The sequence below is a fragment of the Panthera tigris genome, chromosome A2 (assembly GCF_018350195.1).
Source record: "Panthera tigris isolate Pti1 chromosome A2, P.tigris_Pti1_mat1.1, whole genome shotgun sequence".
NCBI lineage: Eukaryota > Metazoa > Chordata > Mammalia > Carnivora > Felidae > Panthera > Panthera tigris.
This window is the reverse complement of record NC_056661.1, coordinates 20,326,311-20,342,401: the sequence shown is the minus strand read 5'-3', so window position 1 is coordinate 20,342,401 and position 16,091 is coordinate 20,326,311. Positions and strand designations below refer to the sequence as shown.

Below are 16,091 nucleotides of genomic sequence, written 5' to 3'. Positions count from 1 at the left end.
TATTACTGGTGACATTAACCTTGATCACTTGTTTAAAGTGGTATCTGCCAGATTTCTCCACTGTAAAATTACTATTTTTACCTTTCTATATTTTATTCATTAGAAGCAAATCATAGGGCACCTGGGTGGCTCAGTTGGTTAAGCATCCGATTTTGGCTTAGGTCATGATCTCATGGTTTGTGAGTTTGAGCCCTGTGTTGGGCTCTGTGTTAACAGCTCAGAGCCTGGAGCCTGCTTTGAATTCTGTGTCTCCCTCTCTCTCTGTCCCCTCCCCCTACTTGCACCTTTTCTCTCTCAAAAATAAACAAACATGAAAAAAACGAAAAATAATAAAAGAAGCAAATCACTAAGCCCAGCTCACATTCAATGGGAAATGAATTAAGCTCAATCTCCTGGAAAGAGGGGCATCAAAGAATTTCTGGACATATGTTAAAACTATATGCAAATAAATATTTAGAGTGGTAGGGGACTCTGAGGCCTTGAGGATGCAAATATTCTGTTTCTTAAAATTTACCCACTAATTTTAATATTCATCAGTGGATCTTACCTGGAGTAATTATTATTATGATGTTCTAATGGTGGTTTTCTCTTTCTCTCTGGGCTACTCCCTAGGTGGTACTAGTTGAATCCGGGCTCTGCCACTTGGTAGTTCTATGTTCATGGGTTCAACTTCTCTGAGCCATGGTTCCCACATTTATAAAATGGGGATGTCACCAGCTCTCTCAGGGAAAATACTCTTCTTTAAACCCAGGTCTGCCAAACTCCATGGAACTCCATACTCCCAATCACATTGAACAGTCTAGCAGCAAACAAAGCTATGGGGGGCTTATTCAGCCATTCTGGGTAGCAGTGTTTATTTGTTTGGAAAACTCAAACTTTATATATCCTAATCAAAAATCAAAAATAAGAAAGCAAAAGGAGAAGCAGAAATGATACAAACTGCATTTTTTTCTCACAAAATGAGTGTTTCTTACAAATACACATGCACACACACACACACCTGCCGCATGAAACTGTACACATCTTCATTCCAAATCTCTCCACATGAGACTGCCACAAACTAGGCACTGTTGCTTCTCCTGCACCCTCTTTTAGTTTAGCCTAACACACATATGAACATTTGAGTACCAGGCCCTGTGCCCAGGCACAGTGGAATGGTCCACATGGGGAAACACATGTGGTGAGTGCCTAATAGCAACAACACTTTGGGAAAAGACACCCAATCCAGTCATGGAGGGTGGAGTACTTCCTTAGGAAAGGTGAAACCTGGGTTTAACCTAATACAATAAGTAGGTAACAGACAGTAAAAGAAAAGAAAGAACACTCTAGGCAGATATAGGAGCATAAGCAAAAGGAAGAGACTTTAAAATTATCCTTTTTTAAGTTTATTTATTTTTATTTTCAGAGAGAGAGAGAACAAGTGGGGAAGGGGCATAGAGTAGGAGAGAGAGAATCCCAAGCAGGCTCCACACTGTCAGTGCAGAGCCAATGTGGGGCTCAAACTCACACACTGTGAGATCATGACCTGAACTTATACTCAACTGACTGAGCCACCCAGGAGCCCCAGGAATAGAGACTTAAAATAAGGTGGAATAGTTGGAAAAATACATGTAGTTCAATACTGGCTAAAATGAATTAAGCAAAACAGCAGCAGGAGGGGCCTTCCAACCCAATAACCATTTCCCTGTCTCTCCCCAGGAGCTCTTTGCCCAAGGCAGACTAAGATGTAGACCCAGATCCTTCCTGGATGCTGGCACAGAAGTCAGTCCCTGTCCCAGGGAGGACTACCTCCAAGGCCTTGTCTTCCTAGCATTCTACATTCTCCCGCCAGTTGTTTGGCTGAGGAGGGGAAGTTGATGTGGCCACTGTAAAAGTTGGGGATAGAAATGGGTAGTGGATGTGGACATGTGTGCACACATGCACACACAGTCCCATGTGAATACCCAGAGTGATTCACTCCCCTGCAGCAGTAGTGGAAGCATCTTTTTTGGCCCTCACACTGAGAGACCATGAGGGTTTAAAGCAGATAACCTTTGCTTTTTGAAGACCAAGGAGAAATGGCCAAGGGAGGCACCAGACAAGGAATGTTCATGATGGGGCACTGCAATACCATTAACATGAGCAAGAGGTTAAAACATCACAGTTCTCTGTTACCACAGGATCCACAGCAGGCCTTTTACAAAAGGTCTCCCAAAGACAGAGTCCAGGGTGGCAAGAAGCATTGGGAATGCAACATGAGCCCTGGCTTATGGACATCTTCCACCTACTGAGAAAGTAAGGTGCTACTGCTTTGTCTCCACCCAGACATGAGAACTAAAAGAGAAGCTCTGAAGGAGATGCAAGTCCGACTGGCTGCCCTCCCAAATCCACTGCCCTCCCCTCAAACAGTCCTCTCCTATTTCCACCTGAAGCACTACAAGAGGAAAGCTCAGCAATTCTGTTTTCTTTAAGAACTATCATTCCTTCAGGCTGCCCCCCACCCCAAAGAGCTAATGCTCCCTTGGTATTGTCACATAACATTACTGTCACCTTCTTCCTAACTCACAGCCCTGAATTCTTCTCTACTAAAAGGGAAGCCATAATATTCCTCCTCCCAAAGGAACAGATGGCTGGACAGCAGAGTCCCTAAGAGGGGATAACTACTGCTAAATAGCTACTTCCACCAACACTGCAGCTTGCCCTACATAGTTACACTTGAGGCTGGGTTGGTACACTTCAACTTAGTGCTTTGGTTCTCTGACCTGGTTCTGATAATGAAATTTGATGTTCTCTGGCTTTAAGCCCTTTAGTTTCTATTTCACAAGCAAATTTATTGAGTAACCACTTGGAGGAACATTTGAAGCAAGGTTAGAGAGTAGGCAGACAGGACAGAGTCAAAGTATACAGGGCAGGCCTTGAATGTCAAGCCAAAGGGTCTGAACTTGATCTATCCAGGAGCGGGAATTTGTTGCCAACTGTTATATTTCTTTCTTCTGGTTTCTGCCTTGCAGAGTGGGCTGTTTCTGGAAGGAGGAAGAACAGAATCTGATAACCTTTCAGTATCACAGACAAATTCACAATCAAACATTCCAACTTGTGAGGCCTAGCTATGAATTCCTATCTGACCCAGGATCGAACGTGGCTAAGTACAGCAGCAATTTTAAAATGATCACAGTAGGTGTTCCTGGGTGGCTCAGTCAGTTAAGCATTCGACTCTTGATTTCGGCTCGGGTCATAATCTCACAGTTCGTGAGATCAAGTCCTGCATCGGGCTGTGCACAGACAGCGCAGTCTGCTTGGGATTCAGTCTCTCCCTCTCTCGGCCCCTCCCCTGCTCACACTCTCTCTCTTTCTCAAAATAAATAAGCGTTTAAAAAATATAAAAATAAAATGATTATAGTATATACAATTCTCATGCACACTTAATTCAGACACAGGTTTCCCCTGTATTCTTAGAGGATACAGGTCTAAACCAGCTCCTTATCAGTAATCTTCAGCTTCTGGGTTCAACAACTACTGTTTGTTTGTTAAAGAGCTTTAATTTACAGATGTATTGATACTTAAAAAGTCTGCTGTCATGTAAGTCAATGTTTTATAAGTGCTTCACTGCTGCTTCATGATGCTTATTATGAAGTTTCTGGTTTTTATGTAGTATCACAATATATACCACATCTTAAACTGTTCTTAATAATAAACTATTATTTCAAAATTTCTATAATTAATTTTCCTCTAAGTTAGAATGTAACTTTTCACTGCATGCTCTTTTGTATCTTCTGAATATTGGACCTTGTAAATTTACAACCTAATCAAAATAATTAACTTTCAAAAAATAGCCCTCCCTAAAATTCTGGAATATACTCCACCAAAAGTCATTGAGGAAAAAGAGAAATGGTTCAACAAGGAGGTAAAGAGACATGTGGTTTAAAAGTCATTGACTATTACAACCCAAATTCAGAATCACAGAATCAGTTCTGGTCACAAATACCCCTGAACTTTCTCCTTCACGTGAGCCAGCTGTGAGCAGCAATCACCAGAGTTATATAAACACCAATGAACAGTTACATAAGCTTCTCAGGAATGAGTTATGAACGCCACCATGACAAATATGACTAGGCAAATGAGGAGCTTTGAAAGAAAAATCTCTTTTTCACTCATTGGGGGTATAAGGTACAAACACTTCCAGGGCCCTTTCGCCAGATGTTCCATCTCTTCTTCTCAATCCCATCTGTATAAACAAAGATCAGTGAATTCTAAGCCTTACCATATTCCTCTTGATGTAATGCGATAGGATGTATACACTGCAACTGTTACATATATGTGTCAAAACATTACTTGAATCTCAACACACCTTGAGATCTCACTCCCAGTTTGCAAAACCACAGGGAAAAAGAACTATGTTGGCAGAGTGGAGTGGCCACTGGAGAGGCCTGACACTGTCCTGAGGAGAACCAGCGGTGTGATGGAGCGGGCCAGGGACCGCTAACACCTGAGAAAGATTATAGGACAGCACGTACCAGAGTGGAAGTCCAAGTCAAATGCAGAAGGACAGCCTCACTGAGCAACCAAGATTGTCATCTGTACCCGAAGTGATTTCAGCAGCAGCCAGTACCTGTGGTGGATTTCCAGGCGAACTGAGGCATTCTTAGCTGAGACACCAAGAGGTGGTTAAAGCAGTATTACAACATCCAGGTAGCTGATTTCCAAGCAAAAAACCAGCTGACAATGTATTGATGTATTTGAATCAGCTGACAATGTAATAAGGATAACATCCATGATTTTTAAAAAACAAAAGAACTATATTAAATTTGTTAAGCAAGACCACAAGGATGCAATCAGCAAAATCTAGAAATGCGTAAAACTACAGTGACAAGTGAATCCTTTTCTTCTGAAAATAAGCTGCAAGGAAAAAAAGAAAATGAAAAAGAAGTAGGGAAAGCTCAGATTAAAGAAATTTAAGACAAATGAACTAAATGTAGAAATGTGGAATTAACAGTAAAAATAATTTTTAAAAGATAATCAGAGATTATCTGGATATTTTATGATACAAGGAATTGTTTATTTAAAATATTTAGGTTTGATAATGGTATTGTGTTTCTGTTTCTAGGACTTTATATGTTAGAAGACAAAGTAAATATAGTTTGAAGTTTACAGATAAAATGTCACAACATTAAGGATCTACTTCCAGGGGCAGCTGGGAGGCTCAGTCAGTTAAGCTTCCAACTTCAGCTCAAGTCACAGTTCATGGGTTTGAGCCCTGCATCAGGCTCTGTGCTGACAGCTCAGAGCTTGGAGCCTGCTTCAGATTCTGTATCTCCCTCTCTCTCTGTCCCTCACCCACTCTGTCTCTCTCCCTCTCAAAAATAATAAAATAAAAACATTAAAAAAAAAAAGTTGCTGGTAAGGTCTTAAAAAAAAAAAAAAAGATCTACTTGGAAGTAATCCAAGGTTGGGGGGAACAGATGAAACAAGACTAACCTTGTATTCACAACTATGGCAGAGAATACTGGGAATACAGGGTTCATTTTACTATTGTCTTTTTTTATTTCGTTTGAGATTTTCCCAAATAAAAACTTCACAACTGTTTTAGAAGTCTTAATGGAAGATAAAATGTAACAAGCACTAATCTCTAAACTATTTAGATCTCAATTTTTCCATGTTTGTTAATATACATTTGCATATTCCATACTGATAACCAATGAATACACATCATTTTATGTTCTCCTTTGGTCACTTGTTGTATACATATAAATATTTCTTTGACACACTCCACATGCTTGTCATTTTAATGGTAGGCTATCAGTATATCACAGAAGGTTTTTCATTCAGGCTGTTTCTTAGTTTTTATTTGCATTTGTAGTGGCAAAGACTTTAAATATTTAGATATTGGCAAACATTGCCTATAAAAAGTCTTGATAGTATATACTTTAGGTTGTGTGGGTCATACAGTCTCTGTTGTAATGAGCCAGCATTACCAGAGTAGCTCAAAAGCAGCCATACATAAACATAGAAGTGAACAAGTGTAGCTATGTTCCAGTAAAATTTTGCTTACAAAAATAGGCAAAAAATTTTGAAAAAGAACAAAGGAGAATACACACTTCCTGATTTCAAAACTTAATATAAAGCTACAGTAATCAAAACAGTGTGGAACTGGCATAAAGACAGATATAGAAACCAATGAAATAAGATGAACAGCCCAGAAATAAGCCCTCACGTACATGATCAAAGCATTTACAACAAGAGTGCCAATACCATTCATAGGAAAAGGACAGTCTTCAGCGAGTGGTGTTGGGAAAACCAAATATCCACATGCTAAAGAATGAAACTAGATCCTTAACTTATACCATATACAAAAATTAACTCAAAATAGATCAAAGACCTAAATGTAAAACCTTAAACTATAAAACTTAGAAGGAAACATAGGGAAAAAACTTCATGACACTGGGTTTGGCAATGATTTCTTGGATATGAAACCAAAAGCACAGGCAATAAAAGAAAAAAAAATACAAACTGGACTTCATGAAAACTTAAAAACTTTTGTGCATGAAAAGACACTATCAACAGAATGAAAAGACAACCCTTGGAATGAGAGTAAATATTTGCAAACCATGTATCTGATCTGGGATTAATATCCAGAATATATAGAGAACTCCTAAAACGTAACAACAAAAAACTGATACAAAAATGGCAAAAGATAGATATTTCTCCAAAGAAGACACACAAGTGGCCAATTAATAAAAGATGCTTAAAATCACTAATCATTAGGGAAATATAAATCGACACTACCATAACTTATCACTGTACACCCATTTAGGGTGGCTACTATCAAAACAAAATAAATAAAAGTATTAGCAAGGATGTGGAGAACCTTGTGCACTATTGGCAAGAATGCACAATGATGGCACAAAAAAAGACACTCAGATCAACGGAACAGAATAGAGAACCCAGAAATGGACCCACAAATGTATGGCCAACTAATCTTTGACAAAGCAGGAAAGAATATCCAGTGGAATAAAGACAGTCTCTTCAGCAAGTGGTGCTGGGAAAACTGGACAGTGACATGCAGAAAAATGAACCTGGACAACTTTCTTACACCATACACAAAAATAAACTCAAAATGGATGAAAGACCTAAAAGTAAGACAGGAAGCCATCAAAATCCATGATGATCCAGGAAAAAGCAGGCAAAAACCTCTTTGATCTTGGCCGCAGCAACTTCTCACTCAACACATCTCTGGAGGCAAGGGAAACAAAAGCAAAAATGAACTATTGGGACCTCATCAAAAGAAAAATCTTCTGCACAGTGAAGGAAACAATCAGCAAAACTAAAAGGCACCCGACGGAATGGGAAAAGATATTTGCAAAGGACATATCAGATAAAGGGTCAGTATCCAAAATCTATAAAGAACTTATCAAACTCAACACCCAAATAACAAATAATCCAGTGAAGAAATGGGCAAAAGACATGAATAGACACTTCTCCAAAGAAGACACCCAGATGGCCGACTGACACATGAAAAAATGCTCAACATCACTCATCTTCAGGAAAATACAAATCAAAACCACAATGAGATACCACCTTACCCCTGTCAGAATGGCTAACATTAACAACTCAGGCAATGACAGCTGTTGGTGAGGATGTGGAGAAAGAGGATCTCTTTTGCATTGCTGGTAGGAATGCAAGTTGGTGCAGCCACTCTGGAAAACAGTATGGAGATTCCTCAAAAAATTAAAAATAGAACTACCTTACGACCCAGCAATTGCACTACTAGGTATTTATCCAAGGGATACAAGTATGCTGTTTCAAAGGGGCACATGCTCCTCAATGTTTACAGCAGCATTATCAACAATAGCCAAAGTATGGAAAGAGCCCAAATGTCCATTGATGGATGAATGGATAAAGAAGATGTGGTGTGTGTATACACACACACACACACAATGGAGTATTACTTGGCAATTAAAAAGAATGAAATCTTGCCATTTGCAACAATGTGGATGGAACTGGAGGGTACTATGCTAAGTGAAATTAGTCAGAGAAAGACAAGTATCCTATGACTTCACTCATGTGAGGACTTTAAGACACAGAACAGATGAACATAAGGGAAGGGAAACAAAAATAATATAAAACAGGGAGGCGGACAAAACGTAAGAGACTCTTAAACATGGAGAACTAACAGAGGGTTACTGGAGGGGTTGTGGGATGGGGGATGGGCTAAATGGGTAGGGGGCATTAGGGAATCTACTCCTGAAATTATTGTTGCACTATATGCTAATTTGGATATAAATTTAAAAAATAAAATTAAAAAAAGAATAAATAAAATTGAATTCATCATTATTCCCCCCCTCCCAAAAAAAGAATGCACAATGACACAGCTGCTATGGAAAACAGTAGGGCAATCCCTCAATAAGTTAGAACACTGGAGTGCCATGTGATCCAGCCATTCCACTTCTGGACATATACTCAAAAGAACTGAAAGCAGAGTCTTGACATACAGTCTTGCTCACAGGATCATTATTCATAATAGCTAAAACAAGGAAACAACCTAGGTATCCACTGATGGATAAAAGGGTAAGTAAAATGTGATATATACATACAATAGAATATTATTCAGCCTTAGAAAGAAATTCTGACACATGCCACAACATGATTCTTTTTGTTTCTTTTATTATTTATTTTTAAATTTACATCCAAGTTAGTTAGCATCTAGTGCAATAATGATTTCAGAAGTAGATTCTAGTGATTCATCCCCTATGTATAACACCCAGTGCTTCATTAAGAAAAACAAGTGTCTTTCTTAATGCCCCTTACCCATTTAGCCCATCCCCCCACCCACAACCCCTCCAGCAACCCTGTTCGTTCTCTGTATTTAAGGGTCTCTTATGTTTTGTCCCCTTCCCTGTTTTTATATTATTTTTGCTTCCCTTCCCTTATGTTCATCTTTTTTGTATCTTAAATTCCACATATGAGTGAAGTCATAGGATACTTGTCTTTCTCTGACTTATTTTGCTTGGCATAATACCCTCCAGTTCCATCCACATAGTTGCAAATGGCAAGATCTCATTTTTTTTTTTTTTGATTGTCGAGTAATACTGCATTGTATATATATACACCACATCTTCTTTATCCATTTACCCATCGATGGACAATTGGGCTGTTTCCATATTTTGGCTAATGCCAATAGCACTGCTATAAACATTGGGGTGCATGTGCCCCTTTGAAACAGCACACCTGTATCCCTTGGATAAATACCTAGTAGTGCAATTGCTGGGTTACAACGTGATTCTTGAGGACATTATGTTAAATTAAATAATTCAGTCACAAAAGGACAAATACTGCATGATTCTATTTATATGAAGTATTTAGCATAGTTAAAATAAAGACAGAAAGTGATGGAGAGTGATGATTTAAAGGGTACAGAGTTTCAATATGGAATGATTAAAAAGTTTTGGTAATGGATAGTGGTGAAGGTTACAAAACAGTATAAATGTACTTAATGCCACAGAATTCTACACTTTAAAATGGCCAAAATGGTAAATTTCATGTTACATATATTTTAACACACACATACACACAGTTGGCTTAGTCATTGCACTAAGTTAAAGAAGTCTGACACAAAAGGCCTCATATTGTACAATTACACTTATAGAAATGCCCAGAACAAGTAAGTCTATATAGATAGCAAGCAGGATAGTGGTTGCAAGGGGCTGAGAGAGAGGGTAATGGGAGTGCCTGCCTATGGATAACAGGGTTGTTTCTTGGAGTAATGAAAATGTTCTGAAATTAGACAGTAGTGATAGTTAAAAACCTTGTGAATATACTAAAAATCATTGAATTATAACTTTAAAATGTACCTCAATAAGAATATATACATATTTTTAAATGTTGGCTTGGTGCTTCTGCTTCCAGCTAAGATGGAATAGCTTGAGGCAAACCACTGCCTGCACTAAGAATAGCTAGAAACATGTTATTGAATTTAAAAACAACAAAACCTTTTTGAAGGCATTGAAGAGATGCTGAGAGAACCAGAAGTAGAAGGGACAAGATTACAGAGAAAGGGAAATTAAGAAGAGGTGAGCTAGCATTCTCCTGCCATTTATTCCCCTCTTTTGCCAAGTCTGAGTGTTGGGGCAAACGGAGAGTCATCCAAACTGAGGGCTGTTAATAAAAAGCAAAGAAACCAGAACTTTTGACAATTTCATGAGGCTAAAAAGACAAAAATTGAAGACATGAGGGACCATGATCCTAATGAAATGGGAAAAGCAAAACTGAGCCAAAAACTCAGTTCATTTTCATCAGGTCATTTGCTTTGCTCTAAAGGTGAGATGGGAGACTAAAAAGCTAAGCTAAAAGCCACTGAAAAGCAGAGAATATGTTTCTGCAATCTCAAGGTGCAGAGAAGGATTAGAAATTTAGGAACCACCAGAGCAGATGGTTCCAGGGAACACCTTCGTTCTCAAGTGGAATCTATGGGATGGCCTTACTCTAGAAACAGGGGTGTGCCAGGAGTAAACAAAGGCTTATAAACTATGATCTGACATTTATTCAACTTTGTCCTGCTGGATTAAGGTGATCAGCCCCACTGTATGTGCCTAGAAGAAGAAAAGGAAAACTTCTCTAAAGATATTATCCATAGTCTCTATAACTTTTTATGTACACTGCCCAGCATTCAATGAAAAATTACCAGCTATGCCAGGAGACAAGACCAAATGGTCAAAAACTGAGAGGGAAAATCGTGGAATCATGGCCCAGTTTGTCTGTAACCTCACGGAGAAGGCCCCAGAGCTGGTGAAGGCTGCTGTGACTTGCTCGAAGACTCAATTGGCCACATTTTGACACTATGCCAAGGTTGAGTTGGTTCCTCCAACCCCTGCTGAGATCCCTACAGCTATTCAGAGCTTGAAAAAAATAGTCAAGAGTGCTCAAACTGGTAGCTTCAAAGAGCTCACAGTTAAGGAAGCTCTGCTGAATGGTTTGGTGGCTACTGAGGTGTGGATGTGATTTTATGTCAGCGAGATCATAGGAAAGCGTGGCTATGATCATTGGCTATGATATTTGAAGACCAATCTTTAACATCTGTCTATACTTGGTTTGTTATTTGAGTGTTTTTGGACCATGTGTGATCAGACTGGTATTTGAATAAAATAAGATAATGTATCAAAAAAAAAAAACAAAAACTAAGAGGTGATAAACAGACAACAGAACCAGAATCACTGGTGGTCTAGACACTTAAAAAAAAAAAATAAATAACTGATAAAATGTGCAAGACAACAAAGAAATGGGGAAAATGAAAACAGGGATAATGTCACCAAATAATCAGACTCAATAAAAAAAGACAATCAAAGGGAAATTCTAGAAATAACATATATAATAACTGGAATCAAGAAGCTCTATGGATGACAGGTAGGATAAATAGAAAAAAACAAAACACAACAAAAAATCATTCCTAGGGAGCTTATTGCAAAACTTTTGAAAACTAATACCAAGTAAAAAGCTGTACAAGTAGTCATAAGTGGGGGAGAACACATTACCTTCAAAGGAGCAACAATAGGAATGGCAATGCATTTTTCAGACATGAAAGATGCTAGAAGACAGTGGAAAATCTTCTAAGTGTTGAAAGAAAGTAACTGGCAACCTAGAATTTTGTACCTGCTAATACATCATTCAAAAATGAGGGCAAAATAAAGCAATTTTCAGACAAACAGAAACACAGATTAAATTTGTTGCCAAAAAACATTTTCAAACCTAAATACCAAAGGGAGTCCTTGAGACAGAAAAAAAAATGATCTCAGACAAAAAAAAAAAAAAAAAAAAAAAAAAAAGAAAGAAAGAAAGAAAGAAATGAAGGAATGAAAAACACCATAAAAGGAAAGGCTCCTAACCTCTTCTAGTTGGTACCACCCTATTTGATGTTTGCTCAAATAAACTCCTAAAAATAAATAAACAAACAAACAAACAAACAAAAAGGGTATAGATGTGGCAAATATAATGAATACTGACTATAGAAAAACAATAACATTTTATAGCATTTAAAATGTGTAGAATTAAGGGGTGCCTGGGTGACTCAGTCAGTTAAACATCTGACTTCAGCTCAGGTCATGATCTCCCAGTTCATAGGTTCAAGCCCCATGTCAGGCTCTGCACTGACAGCTCAGAGCCTGAAGCCTGTTTCAGATTCTGTGTCCCCACCCCCCCTGCCCCTCCCCCACTCATGCTCACTCACTGGCTCACTCTCTCTCTCTCTCTCTCTCTCTCTCAAAAGTAAACATTAAAAAAATTTTTTAAGTAAAATGTGTAGAGTTAAAATAAGGATATATAACCTAAAAGGCAAGAAAGAAGTAAACAGATTTAAAATGCTGTAAGGTTAAAAATAAATAATAAGATAAGATAAGATAAGATAAGATAAAATAAAATAAAATAAAATAAAATAAAATAAAATAAAATGTTCTAAGGTTCTAATACAGTTGGGGAAGTAATAAAAGCAATGATTTATATTAGACAAGGATGCATACCATAACCTAAATAACCACTAAAAGCATAGTAAAAGATTGTATAACTAACAAGCCAATAGGAAGAAAACTGAATCATACAAAAACAAAAACAAAAAAAATGCCAACAACTTGATTAATCCAAAGGAAAAAGAACAAAATAGAAGATGATATAGAAAATAAACAGCAAGATGATACATTTTAACACAACTCTATCAATAATTACATAAACTATAAATTGACTAAATATTTCAATTAAAAGACTAAAACTGTCAGACTGAATCAAAAAAACAAAACCCAACTAACTGGTGCAAGCATGAAAAACAAATAAGAACAGAGAAAAAGTTGAAAGTAAAAGAATAGACCAAAAAAAAAAAAAAAAGTAAAAGAATAAACACTAATAAACACTAATCAAAAGCTGACATATCTATCTATACTAAATCAGGTGAAAGAGACATTAGGGTAAGAAGCATTACTAGAAATAAAAAGGGATGTTTCATAATGACAAAGGGTCATTGTACAAAGAAAATATAACAATATCAATTCTGTATACACACAACACCTTAGTGTCAAAATACATTAAAACTGACAAAACTGAAAGAAGAAATACAGAAATCTATAATCATAATGAGAGACTAACAAGTCTCTTTCAAGAATATGAGCCAACAGACAAAAACACCAGTAAGGCTATACAAGAACTGAATGAAACAACAAACCTGAATTAACAAACATATTTAGAACACTTCACTCAACAATGACAAAACACACATTGTTTTCAACAGCTCATGCATCATTTATCAAAATTGTCCATATACTGCACCATAAAGCAAACCTCAACACATTTCAAACAAGTGAAATCATTCAGAGTATGTATCTGACCACAGTGAGAGCAGCATAGAGATACTAGAAGCCTAGCAGTGCTAGGGGAAGAGCAATGCCAGGGGAATTGGGGAGTTGTAGACTTGCCAGAGTTTAAAGATGTCATTAACATTTTATATAACACCCCTGCCATCTTGCTGAGACAAAAGAAAGGCTGTCCCTAAGAGTATGAACCACATTCTAAAGTAAGACCTATATACTGGATCCTCCCTAACAAAGCCTAAAACCAAGCCCTGACAAGGTCTGCAAGAAGAGAGAATTTAGAGATTGAGTCCTACCAAATTAGATTGGAAAACATCTTGGGCTTTTCACAGATTGGTACTAAAATGGCATAAAACCAAGGCTTCATAAGTTCAAGGTGATGGATCAATCAGTAACTGAACTGCCTGTGAAAATCAGAATGAACAAGAATGCAGAGCCTCTACAATATATTATGCACAAAGACCATTTTATTTACTCAAAAATCACCAGATATGCAAAGAAACAGGAAAGTATCCATAGTCAAGAAAAATTCAATCAGGAGAAATCTGGGGGCACCTGTCTGGCTCAGTCAGTAGAGCTTGCAACTCTTGATCTTGGAGTGGTGAGTTTCAGCCCCACACTGGGGGTAGGGCTTACTTTAAAAAAATTGAAAAAGAAAGGAAGGAAGGCAGAGAGGAAGGGAGGGAAGGAGGGAAATCTAGATGGCCTAGATGTTAGACTGTCAGCCAAGCAGCAACCAAAAGAAATAATAAATGTTATTGTTTTAAATCATTTAAGTGTTGGGGAAATTTATGACACAGTAACTGAAACAGAAACTTGGTACTTGGGGTAAATAAGAATAAACAAATCAATAAAAAATTAGAGTATGGTTTTGCGTTTGGTGTTAAGTGGTGAGAAGAAGCTGGAAGGGTCATAAGGAAACTGGTCATAAAAGCCCAAAGGGTCTCAAGGAGATTACTGATGAAGGCTTAAAGGAAAATGTTACAGAAAGCTAAAGGAAAAGAAACACTGTTTCAGACAGTTTAGCAACTCTATCACCAGTAGTAGCATGGAAAATTGATATCAAATCCAGGGTAGACCTGTAAGATCCTTTGTTATGATTTCAGAAATATTTAAAGTAGTGCCTCATAGACCTTTTCAAACAGACTAAAAGCCTCCTAAAGATTTTGCAGGCATGCCTAGAAGATCTCTGTTAAACAAAAGACTTAGAAAAAAGTCTTCAGATAAGAGAAACTGTACTTAGGGAGTGAATTCAAGAAACTACAACTAAAAGCCACATTCACACATGGATCTGAGTTAGATGACAAGATCTTGGACTATAAACTGATGCTGAAATGGAATGAAACTTTGAGGGTCTTGAGGAAAGGGGGCAGTGTATTTTGCTTGTGGGATGATGTGAATTACTGTGGCCAGAGGCTGGAATGTGGCAGTCTTTTTTCCAAAGATGAATGTAACAATATCTTTCATCCCAATGCTTTCCTACAGTTTGACGCTGATCCTCCTCCTATTGAGAAATAAATTCTAATCTTTTTCTCTTGAATCTGGGTGGGCTTATGACTTGCTTATAACCAAAAGAATAAGACAGAAGTGACACTATAACTTCCAAGGCTAGCATAAAAGGCAATGTAGCTTCCACTTTGCTATTTTAACTGTGGCCACTATCTGCAACTGAAATTGACAGAAGTCTAAAATTCTTATGAAAATGCAAAAGTCCTACAGTAATCAAAACAATTTTTTAAGACAACAATGAAGTTGGAATTATTGTACTATCTGATTGAAACTACAGTAATTATGATTTTGCCTAGGGATAAACATAGTAATTAATATAATACAGTCCAGAATTAGACCACACATTTATAGTCAATTGATTCTTTGTAAAGGTAATTAAAAGTAATTCAATGGAGAAAGATAATCTTTCCAACACACCATTTGCAACAGATACAATTCTCACCTCATTACATATTATACATAAACAATAATTCAAAATGGATCAAGGCCTAAATATAAAAGCTTAAACTATAAAACTTCTAGCAGAAAATGTAGTAGAAAATATTCGCAACTTTAGGGTTAGTAAAGATTTTTTTTTTTTTTAATGTTTATTTTTGAAAGAAAGAAAGAGAGTAGGGGAGGGACAGAGAGAGAGGGAGACACAGAATCCGAAGCAGGCTCCAGGCTGTCAGCACAGAGCTTCATGCAGGGCTCGAAACCATGAACTGTGAGATCATGACCTGAGGTGAAGTCAGACACTCGACCAACTGAGCCACCCAGGCACCCCTAGGGTAAGTAAAGATTTCTTAAGCAGGATACAAAAAGCTTGAACCACAAGCGAAAAAAATGATAAATGTGCTTCATCAAAATTAAAAACTTCTGCTCTTCACAAGGCATCCTTAAAAAAAAAATGAGGGGTGCCTGGGTGGCTCGGTTGGGCGTCTGACTCTTTTTTTTTAAAAAAAAAATTTTTTTTCAACGTTTTTTATTTATTTTTGGGACAGAGAGAGACAGAGCAGGAACGGGGGAGGGGCAGAGAGAGAGGGAGACACAGAATCGGAAACAGGCTCCAGGCTCCGAGCCATCAGCCCAGAGCCTGACGCGGGGCTCGAACTCACGGACCGCGAGATCGTGACCTGGCTGAAGTCGGACGCTTAACCGACTGCGCCACCCAGGCGCCCCTGGGCGTCTGACTCTTGATTTCCGCCTAGGTCATGATTTCACAATTTGTGGGTCTGAGCCGCGCATTGGGCTCTGTGCTGATGGCAAGGAGCCTGCTTG

At 37.9% G+C, this 16,091-nt stretch overlaps 1 protein-coding gene and 2 pseudogenes across 8 annotated transcripts in view; 2 read left to right on the top strand and 1 right to left on the bottom strand.

Annotated features, from left to right (window-relative positions):
• Positions 1 to 16,091, bottom strand: part of RAD54L2 (RAD54 like 2) — a 117,863-nt gene that overhangs the window by 35,117 nt on the left and 66,655 nt on the right. The gene's annotated exons all lie outside the window — the stretch shown is intronic.
• Positions 4,359 to 4,648, top strand: LOC102954735 (annotated as a pseudogene).
• LOC102954454 lies at positions 10,512 to 11,032 on the top strand (annotated as a pseudogene).